The sequence below is a fragment of the Palaemon carinicauda genome, chromosome 11 (assembly GCF_036898095.1).
Source record: "Palaemon carinicauda isolate YSFRI2023 chromosome 11, ASM3689809v2, whole genome shotgun sequence".
In the NCBI taxonomy this organism is placed as follows: Eukaryota; Metazoa; Arthropoda; class Malacostraca; order Decapoda; family Palaemonidae; genus Palaemon; species Palaemon carinicauda.
Genome location: NC_090735.1, coordinates 135208844 through 135230737, shown reverse-complemented (window position 1 = coordinate 135230737; position 21894 = coordinate 135208844). Strand labels below are relative to the sequence as shown.

The 21894-nt window shown below is 33.8% G+C and overlaps 1 long non-coding RNA gene across 2 annotated transcripts in view; it reads right to left on the bottom strand.

Annotated features, from left to right (window-relative positions):
- Positions 1-1037: 1037 nt before the first annotated feature.
- LOC137649779 (uncharacterized) overlaps positions 1038-21894 on the bottom strand; it is a 55982-nt gene continuing 35125 nt past the window's right edge. The window contains exons 2-7 of one of the 2 annotated variants that reach the window (XR_011045857.1): positions 8140-8301; positions 6380-6471; positions 6026-6162; positions 2294-2450; positions 1498-1585; positions 1038-1201 (exon numbers count right to left, since the gene is read on the bottom strand). This is a non-coding gene — a long non-coding RNA (uncharacterized lncRNA). The remainder of the gene's footprint in view (positions 1202-1497; positions 1586-2293; positions 2451-6025; positions 6163-6379; positions 6472-8139; positions 8302-21894) is intronic. The other variant, XR_011045858.1, reaches the window with a different exon arrangement.

Here is a 21894-nt window from a genome sequence, read left to right as displayed (position 1 = left end):
GTGGATCCTAATATAATCTAATAGTGAATAGTTTTTTAGTGCTGCTGTGATTTCATTCAAGTGTAGCTTACCTTACGTTGATGCTTAAAAAAAAGCATAGTGCTTTTCTCAACTATATAGAGATTTATTGCAAATCCAGGATTTTTTAAACTGCAATTTTTGTTTTAAATTGAAATTTTTAATCCATGGACATTTTAATTTCTGATTTCAATTCTGATTTCAAACTTTTTACTGAATAGCGGAAGTAAAAAATTTTAATTTCTGATTTCAATTCTGATTTCAAACTTTTTACTGAATAGCGGAAGTAAAAAATTTTTTATACATTCAGTTGAATTTTTTATTCATTCAGTTTATTCGCCTAGTTTAGAGGATTTGTTTAAATGATTGGAATTTTGTTTATTCACCTAATTTAAAGGATATGTTTAAATGATTGAGAAAAATGTTAAATTGTCTTAGGTCATAGTGTCGCAGTATATCAAAATTATTAAGTCATTGCATTACACACGTTGATTCAACAACATCACAAACTCTAATCTGCATTTTTCCTTCTCTTTTCAGACTGGGGTGATGTGGAATTTCTGATAAGTTCTCATAGCTCTTTCTAATTACGAAGCACAGTGTGTGCTTCGTAATTAGAAAATAGCTATGTGGACTTGTTAGATATAGTTTGAAGTAGCATTCAAAAAAAATATTTCGTAGAAAAAAACAATCGAAGAGGAAGAAGAAAAGTACAGCAGAAAAACAGATGGAGCAAACATACACTATCGAAGAGGAAAGAGTAGAAAAGATAATGGGAAGGAAAATAATTAACGAAATTACACTGTACATACTACTCAATAACTCGCTTATAGAATGTAATAATTATTGTACATACTACTCAATAACTCGCTTATAGAATTAATAATTATTGTTCATATCTGTGTGGTACTGGAAAATAAACGAGTATTTTACCTATGCTTTTTATTCCTTCTTTGAAACCAGTTATAACTTTAGTTTTATTGATGGTCTTCATATCTTTTTCTAATCCCGCTTGTTCTTTATTGTGTCCTCACCACCATTGTTCTTATCTTCTTGACACCTCAGCGGTTTCATGGTACGTTAGTCTTGTGTTTTTCTTTCTTACTGCTACGCTTTCCACAAGTTTATTTATTTCTCCGATACGTTGTTTGTCTGCCTTTATTCTTGGAACTCGGGATTTTACCTGAAAGAAATTAACTAATTAGTACTGGCCAAACAAAACCATCTAATTAGATATTTAATGATTTAAAGTTCTCAGGCATCCTGACATCTAAGGTCATTAACGTCTAATTCGATAAGTTCATATAATTCCAATGAGAGCAATCGTCTGATTCTAATTTTCAAATATTAATAAGAACAAAAATTTCACAAAAAATATTTAATTTTAAAAAATGTTACTTAGTTACGTTGTCTCAATATACGAAATTTGATTGTGAAAAATCATAAAGTACAAAATTTAGAAAAACAAAAATAACTTACATTTTTGCAGTGCCGTGTCTGAATATATATATCCATATCATCCTCATACTACATCCGTTTAAAGTCTGATTCAACTCACAGCTGCTATCTGAAATAACGCAGTATTACTTTAAAATGTGATTTTCGTGTGGTCCTCATTACTTTATATTAACGGCTAATAATTAGAAAATGCTTTAAATTCTGTTACCATTACAGTAACTATTTCACGAACAAAACTTTCCACTTGTTCCCTACTTCAATCTACAATTCGATTCCTATTTTCATCACTTTTTACCATTCAGATACATTTACTTAAAAGAATTTGATCTAAACTTTGACTGGTATAGTTACGCTATATACATATCGGCAAATAACTAGCTATTCAAACAAACTTTACAGTTCCTACAAACAGCAACAGCAATATTTAATTAAACATTGAAGTTACGGCAACGAAACTTCGAGGAATATTTGGCATAAATTAAGTATTCAATTTTGTATCAAAGATACTTAAGACTTAAGATTCTTATTTGCAAATTACTTTTACAGCTAACAGATCAAACATTTAATTGTTTTCCCAATTTATATTCATGTCCTTAAATTTTATATCAAACTAAAAATTTTAAAACATTCTTATTTGCAATTTACTTAACAGCTATCTTAGACCAAATATTTAATCAGTTTTCAAATTTAAATGCATTAACCTAAATAGTATTCAATTTGTATCAAAGAAAAATACTTCGAAATTTTATAAATTCTTATTTGCAATTTACTTTTACAGCAAACTTTGACCCTATTAGTACAGGTTTTAACATCTTACCAATACCGATGTTTCTCAATTGCACAAGTGGAAGTGGCAGAAAAAAGTACTTTTTAATGTCATTCCAAATCTTTTATTGACGAAGTATCCTTTCAACTTTTCCTCTGACATTACACTTTTCTTATAAGCTCCTCTGCTAATAAAGTGTCCTTAAAACCTGTAAAGTAATTTGGCATTAGTGTGCGAATATTAAGCAAAATCTAATTTACATAAATAATTTTATTAAGTTTATATTAGATTAAGTAGACAGGTCGGTAATAGTAACTCGAGTAGTTACATAACTATATAAAATATCTTTAGCATACATGAAAATTGTCATTGATCTAAATTAGATTTTGCTTAATATTCGCACTAATTTGACAGCAAAATCAACCCCACATAAGTGGGAAAAGACGAAGAAGAAGAAGAAGAAGAAGAAGGAGGAGGAGGAAGAACGAATATTAAAATCTAATTTACATCAATGACAATTTTCATGTACGCAAAAGATATTTTATATAGTTATGTAACTACTCGAGTTACCATTAACGACCTGTTTACATTTATACTAATTTAAACTTCATAAAAACTTACTAAATGACCTAATTAACTATGACAAGCTGTAATTTTCACAACAGACAAAAATGAGCCAGACTGAAAATTATTTTCAAAAGTTCCTTATATAAATTCCTTAAAAGAACAATGTTTTAGTGATATAAAGCTTCGTATCTATTAATATAACACTTTGCAGGAAAATTATTCCTAAGTCAAAATCCCTATTAGTTAATTTAATAATCAAAATTACTATAACCAAATCAAGAATTTGACAATCAAAATTACCATGATAATCATATTTAACAATTTGGTCATCAAAATTACTATGATGATTAAATTTAACAATTTTATAATAAAAATTACTATAATAATTTATACACAGGCATTTTGCATTGGAAAATTTGCTTACCAAGACAAATTAAATACTTATGTAGCAATAGGAAAAATACTAGAGATAAACTCTGTTTGCAAAAACACATTCAAATCAATAGTACATTAAGATTCAACCTGCCACAAGAAATGTGCAAGTTAAAAAATTCTTACGAATCTCAGGAAACAAGGTGTAGAAAGGAAAACTTTATTCTAAGGAATTGTCTATAGGAATTCAATTGCGAAATTCCACTAAAACTGATGGAACATAAGAGAATTACAAATCTCCACAGTTGTTTAGGAACGTTAACCCAAATCTCTCAACCTAACCCGCAGCTGGAATAAAACCAACCAAAATCAATATTCCCAATATTGTAAACAAAACCAATATTCACATTGTGTAATATTAACAACTGTGTAACCACAGCCTCAAGGAACCCAACAGTATACAAGGAAAAGAGAAGGCAAGAAGAAAACTCAGAACGCAAAATTAAACTCCATAGGGAAATGCAGGCGAAAAAATAGCTAGAACGCAAAATTTTTAGTATAAAAAAAAAGCAGCTAGAATGCAAAATTGAACTCCAGAAGAAAATGCTGTAAAAAAAAATTAAAAAATTTGACCAGAAAACAACGCCATTAACCGAAGAAATGATGAGTACAGCAAATAAGAGCCTAGAATAAAATTCATTGCTTAAAGAAAACTACAAATCAATAGAAAACTCAATGTTAATATAACAAGATCTAAAGAAAACTGTAGGAAAAACTAGAGATGGAAAAAAAATCAAATAGCATAATAGGAAGCAATATTCAAGATACTCAATATTGAACACCTAAAGTAACTTGTAATGTGAACTAAAATGATTAGCCAGGCTGCCTAGGTGTCAAATTGGACCAAACCATACATTGCGGTACATAAAAGGATTTTAACCGTACATTGCGGTTTATATATTAGTTTTTTTAAACATATTACGGTATATCAAAAAATAATTTACCGTACATTGCGGTTTTCAAGTTTAAACATATATTACGGTATATCAAAACATTTTAACCGTACATTGCGGTTTTTAAAGTTTTTTAACCGTACATTGCGATTTTTATTTTTTTTTAACCGTACATTGCGGTTTTTAAAGTTTTTTAACCGTACATTGCGATTTTGAGTTTTTTTTTTAACCGTACATTGCAGTTTTTAAAGTTTAACCGTACATTGCGGTATATACTTTTTTCAACCGTATATCGTAATATACAGAACTTTTATCCACTAATTTGACTGGTTTCATATGATCTGAAGGGTGAAAGACTTAATTGTTGAGCAATTTTTTTTTCTTAATCAAGATTTAAACAACATGGCCTATGTATTTACAGCAAATTTACAGTACTAAAAGATCATTTAGAATTGGTTTGCAGATTTAGAAGGATTTTATTCACATAACATTGAAATATATATTGAAAAATTTCTACTTTCTCATTCATATTAGTGTAAATTGAAATATTTAAATTATTTTTGTCATTATCACTAGATTACAGGATTAGAAATGACTAGTATTAGTTGAGTGCCATATATGGACGAGATCATGATGAGGGGTAGATGGAGATAGTTTTGGGCATGCTCTTCGCACTCCAAGAGAGATTAGTTCACCAAAAGTTCAGCTGCGCTCCACAAGGCACTAGATGAGTTGGAAAGATCCAGGCCTACATGGCCGAGGACTATGAAGCTCTTAGTACGAGATGATGAATGGAGAAGTATTGAATTAAAAGCTCAAGATAGAGACGACTGGCAAAACCTAACAAGAAGCCCTTTGCGTCAATAGGCGTAGATGATGATGATGATTACTAGAAGGAAATGCTCTTTACTTTCATTGTGACTTACATTTGCAATGTTCTCTTATCAAAACTTCGAGTCTCGAATAAAGTTCTATGGATGCACACTTGTTGTATTACAGAAAAGACTAAGTAAAATTTAGAACTGTGTGTATGAAATGGCGACAGTTTCATCTTTACTATTTGATGAGTGGAGACATGAGAAGAACAGCTAACTATGCACTAGTGAATAAACTGGCAGTTTTCCATGATGGTCCACTTAATGCCAAGGATGCTGAAATTGTGGAAGGCAATGAAGTACTTTATGTACAGTGGCCAAAGTTGGAATTGCAGGGCAATTTACAGAGATCTTGCAATTTCAGGACACACCCTCATGAAAGACATGGGATATCCGACATTTATCTACCAGAGTTCATCAAATCCCAAGAACTTCAAGCAGGGGGAACTACAAACCAACACCAATTCTTTCAAGGAATATCATCATGTAACATTTCAAGAACAAACAGAACTATATCATATGTGCCATAAGGCATCCATTTGAACCTGAGGAAAATTGCCTATTTGGGTATGAAGATGTCAACATCATTGCTTACTCCCTACAAATGCAAACAAAAAAAGTGACCTTCTCGTTGTGTGATTGGTCAGACATTTGTGCTGTTTTAACTTTGCAGTAGAACAATGTGACTCATCGAATATTAATGAAAAGATCAGTTATACAGTAACACCTAGTGGCAAGTAAACAAAAAAAAAATATTGACCGACTATTTAATAATTTCTTTAAGATTTGTTTATATATAATGGATGTGGTCAACAATGAAATGTTATTGAAAACTCAAATTATCTATTACAGTACCAAACTTTCACTGTATATATTAAATTATGCTCAAGAACGCCCTATTGTTATCTGATGCTTTCCAAAATACAATTATAAAGAAAAAATTATATATACCCAAATGTACACTTCTTTTTGCAACTTGGCCATATTCTTGCTTAAAGTTTATTGATGAAATTTACCTATTTTGTAGAGTTTAGTTTTTTTCATAGTCATTTTGGTCCTGAATTCACTTAAATCTGTTGCCTTGCTGTTGGCGTTTTAACGTCCATACTTCTTATAATTTCGTTTTCTAATTTCATAGAGGAGTTTCAAAGACCTGGAAAAAATAGAAGCATATGTATTAAAGCTTGAGTAATCCAATCTTATCCAGGAAATACGTCTACACTCTGGCTTGAGAAGCAATATCTGTTAAAACTGTATAAAAACAAAATACTTATATTTCACTTTGGATATTAAATTTTCTGTAAACGAAAAGTTTCAACTATGAATTTTTACAAACGAAAAAAAAAAAAAACCTTATTCCTCTCACTTACCTTTCGAAAAAGATGAATTTTAGGTCCTGCTAGCCATTGGAAAATCGTAGTTTCAACAATTTCTTTCGCATCAAATTGAACATCTGAACAATCTGGAAAAAACGTTCTATATTCAAGTCTTAAAACTTACTTATATTCAAAATCTTAAAATTGACATATATATGCACTATCGCTCACATTATTCATATGCACTATCGCTCACATTATTCATATGCACTATCGCTCACATTATTCATATGCACTATCGCTCACATTATTCATATGCACTATCTCTCACATTATTCATATGCACTATCTCTCACATTATTCATATGCACTATCTCTCACATTATTCATATGCACTATCTCTCACATTATTCATATGCACTATCTCTCACATTATTTATATGCACACACATTGTTCATGTGCACACTCACATTCATATGCACACTCACATTCATATGCACACTCACATTCATATGCACACTCACATTCATATGCAATCTCACATTCATATGCAATCTCACATTCATATGCAATCTCACATTCATATGCAATCTCACATTCATATGCACACTCACATTCATATGCACTATCTCTCAAGTTATATATATTCATAGCCTCTCACAAGTAGTACATTCACAATCTTTCAAGTTATACATATTCACAATCTCAGGTTATATACATTTACAATCTCTCAAGTTATATACATTTACAATCTCACAAGTTATATAAATTTACAATCTTTCAAGTTATATACATCTACAAGCATACAAGTTAAGCATCTCAATGTTATGCACATTGTGAAAATGTGCTACTTAAGACGAATTTTATGTTTTGCGGGAATGGCATTCCATGTACGATAAATATTCCCTTGAGTGATGGGCAAATACCTTTAACGACTCAACATTAAGAATTTAAAATACTAAAGCAACCTAATAAATTATAATATACAAAAACAAATGCAACTATTTCTAGTCCACCAAGTTCAAAGGACAGACATGCATGTCCTTGTCTGGGGTTTGGCCTGTTTGTCACCACATTGGTCTGCGCGATTTGTGATGGTAGGGGACTTGGGTCTAATCGTTTACAGCAAACCAACCTAGTATGGGTGGCCCTGACTAGTACAGATTTGCTGAACATTGTGAGAGACCTCCTCACCCTTTAAGGTATCCCCACGCAATGCCAACAGATTTGATACATTTCAAAATAAATACATTGCGTAAAATCTATCAAGACATAACACCACTGATAGTTAACGTTTCACCAAATCTGTTCTACCTTAAATTTTAATATTTTATTCTTTTCTATTGTGGACAAGTTAATTATTGACTTCAGGTGCATTTAAATTTATCGCTAAAATATCTGCTCATTAAAACAAACTTGGAATTAAGCACTGGTAACTAACGCTAGACACACTGTTCAAATATAAAGTATTTCAAGTCTACAAATGTACTTTTATTTAAGCCAGGTACCCATTGTAAAATAACATTAACCGATTACGTTTCAGTCACTAGCGTATTAGATTTCACCATATTACTGTACCTCTGATTTTAAAATTGCTGCCATATAATTTTGAAATATTACTTTAATAGCCTACATTTTTCACGAGGAATGATTTCTCCCACTAAATCAGGCCAACTTTTAGTTTCCAATTTAAGCGAAAATATTAATTTTCATGTTTTAAAGTTCAATTTTAACTGGCAGTTTCAAAAATAAATAAATAAAATAAAAAAAATGCCAAATAAACAAAAAGTCAAATGAAGTTTTATCTACTTACGAGTTCTGAAGTTTCTGAATTTATGAGTCAATTTCCAATTCAATGTTCTTTTAATCATTTTACTCCTCTTCAGTAGGAATAAGATCTTAAATTTTTTTTCTGGTACGTATGAATCCAGTTCATCATTCAGGCCTCAACACTGTCACTATGGTCATTAAAAATCTGGAAAAGAAAATTAGATTGCTTCAAAAATTCACAAAGTAAATATATTGCATCAAGTGTTAGTAATAAAATATCTCTTGAAATCCATAGTTCATAGCAAAGACTGAAAAGAAATAAAAACTGCAAAAAAAATCTGAATAAAAAATACAAGGAAAATTAAAAACTCGCAAATTTTTTGCAAAATGAAATCTAAACCAATGATACATGATAAAACCAAGCCGTAATCATGAGTCTCCATTAACAAAAATGTTAACTAGGATTTCATGAAACCTAAGTACTGTCAAAGAAAATGAGAAACTTCAAAAGAAACTAATTAACAAAACGCAAATGGCCTAAATTCTCTCCAGTAACCGAAAGCTCAATAAATTCACAACGTAACTACAAGCACGACAGATTCACAACAGTAACTATAATTATAATTTCACAACATTCTAACTAAGAACTATAAATTTCTAACAATGAAAGCCCAATAAATTCACAACAAGGTACGAGTAACAACTTTAAATTCACTAAAATGGAACTGCAGTCACCGAGGAACCAGGTGTCATTTGAAATTCACAATAGTGAAACCAAAATCCTTGACTATTCCCAGGTCTAACGAAAAATCCTTCACCTTTCACAAGTGTAACGGAAGTCCCTAGACTATCGGAACTGAGTAACCATAGTCCCTGAATTACAATCTTAACCAAAGTCACTAGACCTTCACACACATCACCTAAGCCCCTAAACCTTCACAAGTGTGTAATCAAGGATACCAAACCTTCACGAGTGTGATTAAAGTAACCTAACCTTCACAAGTGTGTAATCAAGGATACCAAACCTTCACGAGTGTGATTAAAGTAACCTAACCTTCACAAGTGTAAATAAAGTCTCTAAACCTTTACATTTGTGTAACCAATGTCACTAAACCTTCATAAGTGTGTAACCAAAGTCGCTAAACCATCAAAAGTGTCTAGCCAAAGTTACTAAACCTTCCTAGTGTATAACCAAAGTCACTAAATATTTAAATTTGTATAACCAAAGTCACAATTTTTAAATTTGTGTAACAAAACTCACTAAAGATTTAAATTTGTGTAACCAAATTCACTACACCTCCATACGTGTAACCAAAGTCAATGAAGCATCAGACGTGTTTAACCACAAGCAAGTCCATAGAGCATCACAAGTGTTTAACCACAAGCAAGTCAATCGAGCATCACAAATGTAACCAAATTCAATACAGCATTACAAGTGTGTAACCAAAGTTGCTAACCTTCCTAGTGTGTAACCTAAGTCACCAAACCTTCAAGAGTGTATAACCAAAGTCAATAAAGCGTCACAAGTCTGTAACCAGAATCAATAAAGCATCACAAGTGTGAAACCAGTTAATAAATCATCACAAGTGTGTAACCTAAGTCACTAAGCCTTTCACAAGTGTATGACCAAAGTCAATAAAGCATCACAAGTGTATAACCAAAGTCAATAAAGCATCACAAGTGTATAACCAAAGTCAATAAAGCATCACAAGTGTGTAACCAAAGTCAATGAAGCATCGAAAGTGTATAACAAGTCTGTAAACCTTCACAAGTGTGTAACCTAAGTTACTAAACCTTCACAAATGTATAACTCAAATCACTAAACCATCACAAGTGTATAACAAGTCACTAAACCTTCACAAGTGCATAACTCAAGTCACTAAACCTTCACAAGTGCATAACTCAAGTCACTAAACCTTCACAAGTGCATAACTCAAGTCACTAAACCTTCACAAGTGCATAACTCAAAACACTAAACCTTCACAAGTGTATAACTCAAAACACTAAACCTGCAAAAGTGTGTAATCTAAGTCACTAAACCTACACAAGTATATAACTCGTCACTAAACCTTCACAAGTGTGAAACTTAAGTCACTAAACCTGCTAAAGTGTGTATTCTAAGTCACTAAACCTTCACAAGTGCATAACTCAAGTCACTAAACCTTCACAAGTGTATAACTCAAGTCACTAAACCTTCACAAGTGTGTAATTCAAGTCACTAAACCTTCACAAGTGTGTAATTCAAGTCACTAAACCTGCACAAGTATATAACTCGTCACTAAACCTGCACAAGTGTGTAACCTAAGTCATAAACCTTCACAAGTGTATAACTCAAGTCACTAAACCTTCACAAGAGCATAACTCAAGTCACTAAACCTTCACAAGTGTATAACTCAAGTCACTAAACCTTCACAAGTGTATAACTCAAGTCACTAAACCTTCACAAGTGTGTAATCAAGTCACTAAACCTGCAAAAGTGTGTAATCTAAGTCACTAAACCTGCACAAGTATATAACTCGTCACTAAACCTTCACAAGTGTGAAACCTAAGTCACTAAACCTTCACAAGTGTGTAATCTAAGTCACTAAACCTTCACAAGTGCATAACTCAAGACACTAAACCTTCACAAGTGTATAACTAAAGTCACAAACCTTCACACGTGTATAACTCAAGTCACTAAACCTTCACAAGTGTGTAATTCAAGTCACTAAACCTTCAAAAGTGTGTAATCTAAGTCACTAAACCTGCAAAAGTATATAACTCGTCACTAAACCTTCACAAGTGTGAAACCTAAGTCACTAAACCTTCACAAGTGTAACCTAAGTCACTAAACCTTCACAAGTGTGTAACTCGTCACTAAACCTTCACAAGTGTGAAACCTAAGTCACTAAACCTTCACAAGTGTGAAACCTAAGTCACTAAACCTTCACAAGTGTGTAATCTAAGTCACTAAACCTTCACAAGTGTGTAACCTAAGTCACTAAACCTTCACAAGTGTGTAATCTAAGTCACTAAACCTGCAAAGTATGTAATCTAAGTCACTAAACCTTCACAAGTATATAACTCGTCACTAAACCTTCACAAGTGTGAAACCTAAGTCACTAAACCTTCACAAGTGTGTAATCTAAGTCACTAAACCTTCACAAGTGTGTAATATAAGTCACTAAACCTTCACAAGTGTGTAACCTAAGTCACTAAACCTGCACAATGTAGAACTCAAGTCACTAAACCTTCACAAGTGTGTAACCTAAGTCACTAAACCTTCACAATTGTGTAACCTAAGTCACTAAACCTTCATAAGTGTATAACTCAAGTCACTAAACCTTCACAAGTGTAGAACTCAAGTCACTAAACCTTCACAAGTGTAGAACTCAAGTCACTAAACCTTCACAAGTGTATAACTCAAGTCACTAAACCTTCACAAGTGTGTAATTCAAGTCACTAAACCTTCACAAGTGTGTAATCAAGTCACTAAACCTTCACAAGTATATAACTCGTCACTAAACCTTCAAAAGTGTGAAACCTAAGTCACTAAACCTTCACAAGTGTGTAACCTAAGTCACTAAACCTTCACAAGTGTATAACTCAAGTCACTAAACCTTCACAAGTGCATAACTCAAGTCACTAAACCTTCACAAGTGTATAACTCAAGTCACTAAACCTTCACAAGTGTGTAATCAAGTCACTAAACCTTCACAAGTGTGTAATCTAAGTCACTAAACCTTCACAAGTGTATAACTCGTCACTAAACCTTCAAAGTGTGAAACCTAAGTCACTAAACCTTCACAAGTGTGTAATCAAGTCACTAAACCTTCACAAGTGCATAACTCAAGTCACTAAACCTTCACAAGTGCATAACTCAAGTCACTAAACCTTCACAAGTGTATAACTCAAGTCACTAAACCTTCACAAGTGTATAACTCAAGTCACTAAACCTTCACAAATGTATAACTCAAGTCACTAAACCTTCACAAATGTATAACTCAAGTCACTAAACCTTCACAAGTGTGTAATTCAAGTCACTAAACCTGCAAAGTGTGTAATCTAAGTCACTAAACCTTCACAAGTATATAACTCGTCACTAAACCTTCACAAGTGTGAAACCTAAGTCACTAAACCTTCACAAGTGTGTAATCTAAGTCACTAAACCTTCACAAGTGCATAACTCAAGTCACTAAACCTTCACAAGTGTATAACTCAAGTCACTAAACCTTCACAAGTGTATAACTAAGTCACTAAACCTTCACAAGTGTATAACTTAAGTCACTAAACCTTCACAAGTGTGTAATCAAGTCACTAAACCTTCACAAAGTGTGTAATCTAAGTCACTAAACCTTCACAAGTATATAACTCGTCACTAAACCTTCACAAGTGTGAAACCTAAGTCACTAAACCTTCACAAGTGTAACCTAAGTCACTAAACCTTCACAAGTGTGTAACTCGTCACTAAACCTTCACAAGTGTGAAACCTAAGTCACTAAACCTTCACAAGTGTGTAATCTAAGTCACTAAACCTTCACAAGTGTGTAACCAAGTCACTAAACCTTCACAAGTGTGTAATCAAGTCACTAAACCTGCACAAGTATGTAATCTAAGTCACTAAACCTTCACAAGTATATAACTCGTCACTAAACCTTCACAAGTATGAAACCTAAGTCACTAAACCTTCACAAGTGTGAAACCTAAGTCACTAAACCTTCACAAGTGTGTAATCAAGTCACTAAACCTTCACAAGTGTGTAATATAAGTCACTAAACCTTCACAAGTGTGTAACCTAAGTCACTAAACCTTCACAAGTGTGTAACCTAAGTCACTAAACCTTCACAAATGTAGAACTCAAGTCACCAAACCTTCACAAGTGTGTAACCAAGTCACTAAACCTTCACAATTGTGTAACTCAAGTCACTAAACCTTCACAAGTGTATAACTCAAGTCACCAAACCTTCACAAGTGTAGAATCAAGTCACCAAACCTTCACAAGTGTAGAACTCAACTCACCAAACCTTCACAAGTGTAGAACTCAAGTCACCAAACCTTCACAAGTGTAGAACTCAAGTCACCAAACCTTCACAAGTGTAGAACTCAAGTCACCAAACCTTCAAAAGTGTAGAACTCAACTCACCAAACCTTCAAAAGTGTAAACTCAACTCACCAAACCTTCAAAAGTGTAAACTCAACTCACCAAACCTTCAAAAGTGTAGAACTCAACTCACCAAACCTTCAAAAGTGTAGAACTCAACTCACCAAACCTTCACAAGTGTGTAACCTAAAAAATAAACCTTCACAATTGTGTAACCTAAGTCACTAAACCTTCACAAGTGTATAACTCAAGTCACTAAACCTACAAAGTGTGTAACTAAGTCACTAAACCTTCACAAGTGTGTAACTCGTCACTAAACCTTCACAAGTGTATAACCTAAGTCACTAAACCTTCACAAGTGTATAACTCAAGTCACTAAACCTTCACAAATATGTGTAATCTAAGTCACTAAACCTTCACAAGTGTAGAACTCAAGTCATAAACCTTCACAAGTATGTAACCTAAGTCACTAAAACCTTCACAATTGTATAACTTAGGTCACTAAACCTTCACAAGTGTATAACTCAATCGCTAAACCTTCACAAGTGTGTAACTCAATTTGCTAAACCTTCACAAGTGTATAACTCAATTCTCTAAACCTTCACAATTGTATAACTCGGGTCACTAAACCTTCACAAGTCTGTAACCTAAGTCACTAACACATCACGAGTATATAACTCAAGTCAATAAACGTTCACAAGTGTGTAACATAAGTCACTAAACCTTCACAAGTGTATAAACCCGAGTCACTAAACCTTCACAAGTGTAAACTCAAGTCACTAAACCTTCACAAATATATAACTCAAGTCACTAAACCTTCACAAGTGTGTAATTCAAGTCACTAAACCTTCACAAGTGTGTAACTCAAGTCACTAAACCTTACAAGTGTATAAACCCAAGTCACCGATCCTTCACTAGTGTATAAACCCAAGTCACCGATCCTTCACAAGTGTATAACCCAAGTCACTAAACCTTTACAATTATATAACTCAAGTCACTAATCATTCACAAGTGTGTATCCTAAGTCACTAAACCTTCACAAGAGTACAGCAAGTCACTAAACCTTCACAAGAGTACAGCAAGTCACTAAACCTTCACAAGTGTACACCAAGTCATAAACCTTCACAAGTGTATAATTCAAGTCACTAAACCTTCACGAGTGCATAACTAAAGTCACTAAACCTTCACAAGTGTGTAACCTAAGTCACCAAACCTTCGAAAGTGTATAACTCAAATCACCAAACCTTCACAAGTGTGTAACCTAAGTCACTAAACCTTCACAATTGTATAACTCAAGTCACTAAACCTTCACAAGTGTATAACTCAATTCGCTAAACTTTCACAAGTGTATAACTCAATTCGGTAAACCTTCACAAGTGTATAACCTAAGTCACTAAACCTTCACAATTGTATAACTCAAGTCACTAAACCTTCACAAGTGTGTAACTTAAGTCACTAAACCTTCACAAGTGTATAACCAAGTCACTAAACCTTCACAAGTGTATAAATCTAAGTCACTAAACCTTCACAAGTGTATGAACCCAAGTCACTAAACCTTCACAGTGTATAACTAAGTCACTAAACCTTCACAAATGTATAACTCAAGTCACTAAACCTTCACAAGTGTATCCTAAGTCACTAAACCTTCACAAGTGTATAAGAAGTCACTAAACCTTCACAAGTGTACAAGAAGTCACTAAACCTTCACAAATGTACAACAAGTCACTAAACCTTCACAAGTGTATAATTTAAGTCACCAAACCTTCACAAGTGTATAATTTAAGTCACCAAACCTTCACAAGTGTATAATTTAAGTCACCAAACCTTCACAAGTGTATAATTTAAGTCACTAAACATTCACAAGTGTATACTCAAGTCACTAAACCTTCACAAGTGTGTAACCTAAGTCACTAAACCTTCACAAGTGTGTAACATAAGTCACTAAACCTTCACAAGTGTATAACTCAAGTTACTAAACCTTCACAAATGTATAACTCAAGTCACTAAACCTTCACAAGCGTGCACCCTAAGTCACTAAATCTTCACAAGTGTGTAACCTAAGTCACTAAACCTTCACAAGTGTATAAACCCAAGTCACTAAACCTTCACAAGTGTATAACTCAAGTCACTAAACCTTCACAATATATAACTCAAGTCACTACACCTTCACAAGTGCACAACTAGTCACTAAACCTTCACAAGTGTACAACATGTCACTAAACCTTCACAAGTGTACAACAAGTCACTAAACCTTCACAAGTGTACAACAAGTCACTAAACCTTCACAAGTGTATAATTTAAGTCACCAAACCTTCAAAATTGTAGAACTCGAGTCACCAAACCTTCACAAGTGTGTAACCTAAGTCACTAAACCTTCATAACTGTATAACAAGTCACTAAACCTTCACAAGTGTATAACTCAAGTTACTAAACCTTCACAAATATATAACTCAAGTCACTACACCTTCACAAGTGTGCATCCTAAGTCACTAAACCTTCACAAGTGTACAACTAAGTCACTAAACCTTCACAAGTGTACAACAAGTCACTAAACCTTCACAAGTGTATAACAAGTCACTAAACCTTCACAAGTGTATAACAAGTCACTAAACCTTCACAAGTGTATAACAAGTCACTAAACCTTCACAAGTGTATAATTTAAGTCACTAAACCTTCACAAAGTGTATAATAAGTCACTAAACCTTCACAAAGTGTAGAACTCTAAGTCACTAAACCTTCACAAGTGTAACCTAAGTCACTAAACCTTCATAACTGTATAATAAGTCACTAAACCTTCACAAGTGTATAACTCAAGTCACTAAACCTTCACAAGTGTATAACTCAAGTCACTAAACCTTCACAAGTGTATAACTCAAGTCACTAAACATTCACAAGTGTATAACTCAAGTCACTAAACCTTCACAAGTGTATAACTCAAGTCACTAAACATTCACAAGTGTATAACTCAAGTCACTAAACCTTCACAAGTGTATAACTCAAGTCACTAAACATTCACAAGTGTATAACTCAAGTCACTAAACATTCACAAGTGTATAACTCAAGTCACTAAACCTTCACAAGTGTATAACTAAGTCACTAAACCTTCACAAGTGTATAACTCAAGTCACTAAACCTTCACAAGTGTATAACTCAAGTTCGCTAAACCTTCACAATTGTATAACTCAAGTCGCTAAACCTTCACAATTGTATAACTCAAGTCACTAAACCTTCACAAGTGTATAACTCAAGTCACTAAACCTTCACAAGTGTATAACTCAATCACTAAACCTTCACAAGTTGTATAACTCAAGTCACTAAACCTTCACAAGTGTGTAACCTAAGTCACATAACCTTCACAAGTGTATAACTCAAGTCACTAAACCTTCACAAGTGTATAACTAAGTCACTAAACCTTCACAAGTATATAACTCAAGTCACCAAACCTTCACAAGTGTGTAACCAAGTCACTAACCTTCACAAGTGTGTAACCTAAGTCACTAAACCTTCACAAGTATATAATAAGTCACCAAACCTTCACAAGTGTAGAACTCAAGTCACCAAACCTTCACAAGTGTAGAACTCAAGTCACTAAACCTTCACAAGTGTAGAACTCAAGTCACTAAACCTTCACAAGTGTGTAACCTAAGTCACTAAACCTTCACAAGTGTGTAACTCAAGTCACTAAACCTTCACAAGTGTATAACCAAGTCACTAAACCTTCACAAGTGTATAACAAGTCACTAAACCTTCACAAGTGCATAACTCAAGTCACTAAACCTTCACAATTATAACTCAAGTCACTAAACCTTCACAAATGTATAACTCAAGTCACTAAACCTTCACAAGTGTATAACTAAGTCACTAAACCTTCACAAGTGTATAATTTAAGTCACTAAACCTTCAAAAGTGTACAACGTCACTAAACCTTCACAAGTGTATAATCAAGTCACCAAACCTTCACAAGTGTGTAACCTAAGTCACTAAACCTTCAAAATTGTAGAACTCGTCACTAAACCTTCACAAGTGTGTAACTCAAGTCACTAAACCTTCACAAGTTGTATAACTCAAGTCACTAAACCTTCACAAGTGTATAACTCAAGTCACTAAACCTTCACAAGTGTATAACCTAAGTCACTAAACCTTCACAAGTGTATAACTCAAGTCACTAAACCTTCACAAGTGTATAACTAAGTCACTAAACCTTCACAAGTGTATAACTCAAGTCACTAAACCTTCACAAGTGTATAACCCAAGTCACTAAACCTTCACAAGTGTATAACCAAGTCACTAAACCTTCACAAGTGTATGAACCAAGTCACTAAACCTTCACAAGTGTATAACCAAGTCACTAAACCTTCACAAGTGTATAACTCAAGTCACTAAACCTTCACAATATATAACTCAAGTCACTAAACCTTCACAAGTGTGCATCCTAAGTCACTAAACCTTCACAAGTGTACAATGAGTCACTAAACCTTCACAAGTGTACAAGAAGTCACTAAACCTTCACAAATGTACAACAAGTCACTAAACCTTCACAAGTGTACAATTTAAGTCACCAAACCTTCACAAGTGATAATAAGTCACCAAACCTTCACAAGTGTATAATCAAGTCACCAAACCTTCACAAGTATGTAACCTAAGTCACTAAACCTTCGCAAGTGTATAACTCAAGTCACTAAACCTTCACAATTGTATAACTCAAGTCACTAAACCTTCACAAGTGTATAACTCAAGTCACTAAACCTTCAAAAGTGTGTAATCTAAGTCACTAAACCTTCACAAGTATATAACTCGTCACTAAACCTTCACAAGTGTGAAACCTAAGTCACTAAACCTTCACAAGTGTGTAATCAAGTCACTAAACCTTCACAAGTGTATAACTAAGTCACTAAACCTTCACAAGTGTATAACTCAAGTCACTAAACCTTCATAAGTGCATAACTCAAGTCACTAAACCTTCACAAGTGCATAACTCAAGTCACTAAACCTTCACAAGTGCAAAACTCAAGTCACTAAACCTTCACAAGTGTAAACTCAAGTCACTAAACCTTCACAAGTATAACTCAAGTCACTAAACCTTCACAAGTGTGTAATCAAGTCACTAAACCTTCACAAGTGTGTAATAAGTCACTAAACCTTCACAAGTGTATAATCAAGTCACTAAACCTTCACAAGTGTAAACTAAGTCACTAAACCTTCACAAGTGTGTAACTAAGTCACTAAACCTTCACAAGTGTAACTCAAGTCACTAAACCTTCACAAGTGTATAACTCAAGTCACTAAACCTTCACAAGTGTATAACTCAAGTCACTAAACCTTCACAAGTGTATAACTCAAGTCACTAAACCTTCACAAGTGTAGAACTCAAGTCACTAAACCTTCACAAGTGTAGAACTCAAGTCACTAAACCTTCACAAGTGTAGAACTCAAGTCACTAAACCTTCACAAGTGTAGAACTCAAGTCACTAAACCTTCACAAGTGTAGAACTCAAGTCACCAAACCTTCAAAGTGTAGAACTCAAGTCACCAAACCTTCACAAGTGTAGAACTCAAGTCACCAAACCTTCAAAGTGTAAACTCAAGTCACCAAACCTTCACAAGTGTAGAACTCAAGTCACCAAACCTTCAAAGTGTAGAACTCAACTCACCAAACCTTCACAAGTGTAGAACTCAAGTCACCAAACCTTCACAAGTGTAGTAACTCAAGTCACCAAATAAACCTTCACAATGTGTAACCTAAGTCACTAAACCTTCACAAGTGTATAACTCAAGTCACTAAACCTTCACAAGTGTGTAACTCAAGTCACTAAACCTTCACAAGTGTATAACTCGTCACTAAACCTTCACAAGTGTATAACTAAGTCACTAAACCTTCACAAGTGTATAACTCAAGTCACTAAACCTTCACAATGTGTAATCAAGTCACTAAACCTTCACAAGTGTATAACTCAAGTCACTAAACCTTCACAAGTGTAACCAAGTCACTAAACCTTCACAAGTGTATAACTCAAGTCACTAAACCTTCACAAGTGTATAACTCAAGTCACTAAACCTTCACAAGTGTGTAACTCAATCACTAAACCTTCACAAGTGTATAACTAAGTCACTAAACCTTCACAATTGTATAACTCGTCACTAAACCTTCACAAGTCTGTAACCTAAGTCACTAAACCTTCACAAGTATATAACTCAAGTCACTAAACCTTCACAAGTGTGTAACTAAGTCACTAAACCTTCACAAGTGTATAACTCAGTCACTAAACCTTCACAAGTGTAAACTCAAGTCACTAAACCTTCACAAGTGTATAACTCAAGTCACTAAACCTTCACAAGTGTGTAATTCAAGTCACTAAACCTTCACAAGTGTGTAACTCAAGTCACTAAACCTTCACAAGTGTGTAACTAAGTCACTAAACCTTCACAAGTGTATAACCAAGTCACCATCCTTCACTAGTGTATAACCAAGTCACCGAAACCTTCACAAGTGTATAACCAAGTCACTAAACCTTCACAATTATATAACTCAAGTCACTAAACCTTCACAAGTGTGTATCCTAAGTCACTAAACCTTCACAAGTGTACAGCAAGTCACTAAACCTTCACAAGTGTACAACCAAGTCACCAAACCTTCACAAGTGTATAATCAAGTCACTAAACCTTCACAGTGCATAACTAAGTCACTAAACCTTCACAAGTGTGTAACCTAAGTCACCAAACCTTCAAAGTGTATAACTCAAATCACCAAACCTTCACAAGTGTGTAACCTAAGTCACTAAACCTTCACAATGTATAACTCAAGTCACTAAACCTTCACAAGTGTATAACTCAATCACTAAACCTTCACAAGTGTATAACTCAATCTAAACCTTCACAAGTGTATAACCTAAGTCACTAAACCTTCACAATTGTATAACTCAAGTCACTAAACCTTCACAAGTGTGTAACTCAAGTCACTAAACCTTCACAAGTGTATAACTAAGTCACTAAACCTTCACAAGTGTATAACTAAGTCACTAAACCTTCACAAGTGTATAACTCAAGTCACTAAACCTTCACAAGTGTATAACTAAGTCACTAAACCTTCACAAGTGTATAACTCAAGTCACTAAACCTTCACAAGTGTATAACTCAAGTCACTAAACCTTCACAAGTGTATAACTCAAGTCACTAAACCTTCACAAGTGTATAACTAAGTCACTAAACCTTCACAAGTGTATAACTCAAGTCACTAAACCTTCACAAGTGTGTAACTAATTTGCTAAACCTTCACAAGTGTATAACTCAAGTCACTAAACCTTCACAAGTTGTATAACTCGTCACTAAACCTTCACAAGTTGTAACCTAAGTCACTAAACATTCACAAGTGTATAACTCAAGTCACTAAACCTTCACAAGTGTGTAACATAAGTCACTAAACCTTCACAAGTGTATAACAGTCACTAAACCTTCACAAGTGTATAACTCAAGTCACTAAACCTTCACAAATATATAACTCAAGTCACTAAACCTTCACAAGTGTGTAATTCAAGTCACTAAACCTTCACAAGTGTGTAACTCAAGTCACTAAACCTTCACAAGTGTATAAACCCAAGTCACTAAACCTTCACAAGTGTATAACCAAGTCACTATCCTTCACAAGTGTATAACCAAGTCACTAAACCTTCACAATTATATAACTCAAGTCACTAAACCTTCACAAGTGTGTATCCTAAGTCACTAAACCTTCACAAGAGTACAACAAGTCACTAAACCTTCACAAGTGTACAACAAGTCACTAAACCTTCACAAGTGTACAACAAGTCACTAAACCTTCACAAGTGTATAATTCAAGTCACTAAACCTTCACAAGTGCATAACTAAGTCACTAAACCTTCACAAGTGTGTAACCTAAGTCACTAAACCTTCAAAGTGTATAACTCAAGTCACCAAACCTTCACAAGTGTGTAACCTAAGTCACTAAACCTTCACAATTGTATAACTCAAGTCACTAAACCTTCACAAGTGTATAACTCAAGTTCGCTAAACCTTCACAAGTGTATAACTCAATCACTAAACCTTCACAAGTGTATAACCTAAGTCACTAAACCTTCACAATGTATAACTCAAGTCACTAAACCTTCACAAGTGTGTAACTTAAGTCACTAAACCTTCACAAGTGTATAACCTAAGTCACTAAACCTTCACAAGTGTATAATCTAAGTCACTAAACCTTCACAAGTGTATAACCAAGTCACTAAACCTTCACAAGTGTATAACTAAGTCACTAAACCTTCACAAATGTATAACTCAAGTCACTAAACCTTCACAAGTGTATAACCTAAGTCACTAAACCTTCACAAGTGTATAAGAAGTCACTAAACCTTCACAAGTGTATAAAAGTCACTAAACCTTCACAAGTGTATAACAAGTCACTAAACCTTCACAAGTGTATAATTTAAGTCACTAAACCTTCACAAGTGTATAACTCAAGTCACTAAACCTTCACAAGTGTATAACTCAAGTCACTAAACCTTCACAAGTGTATAACTCAAGTCACTAAACATTCACAAGTGTATAACTCAAGTCACTAAACCTTCACAAGTGTATAACCTAAGTCACTAAACCTTCACAAGTGTATAACTAAGTCACTAAACCATTCACAAGTGTATAACTCAAGTTACTAAACCTTCACAAGTGTATAACTCAAGTCACTAAACCTTCACAAGGTATAACCAA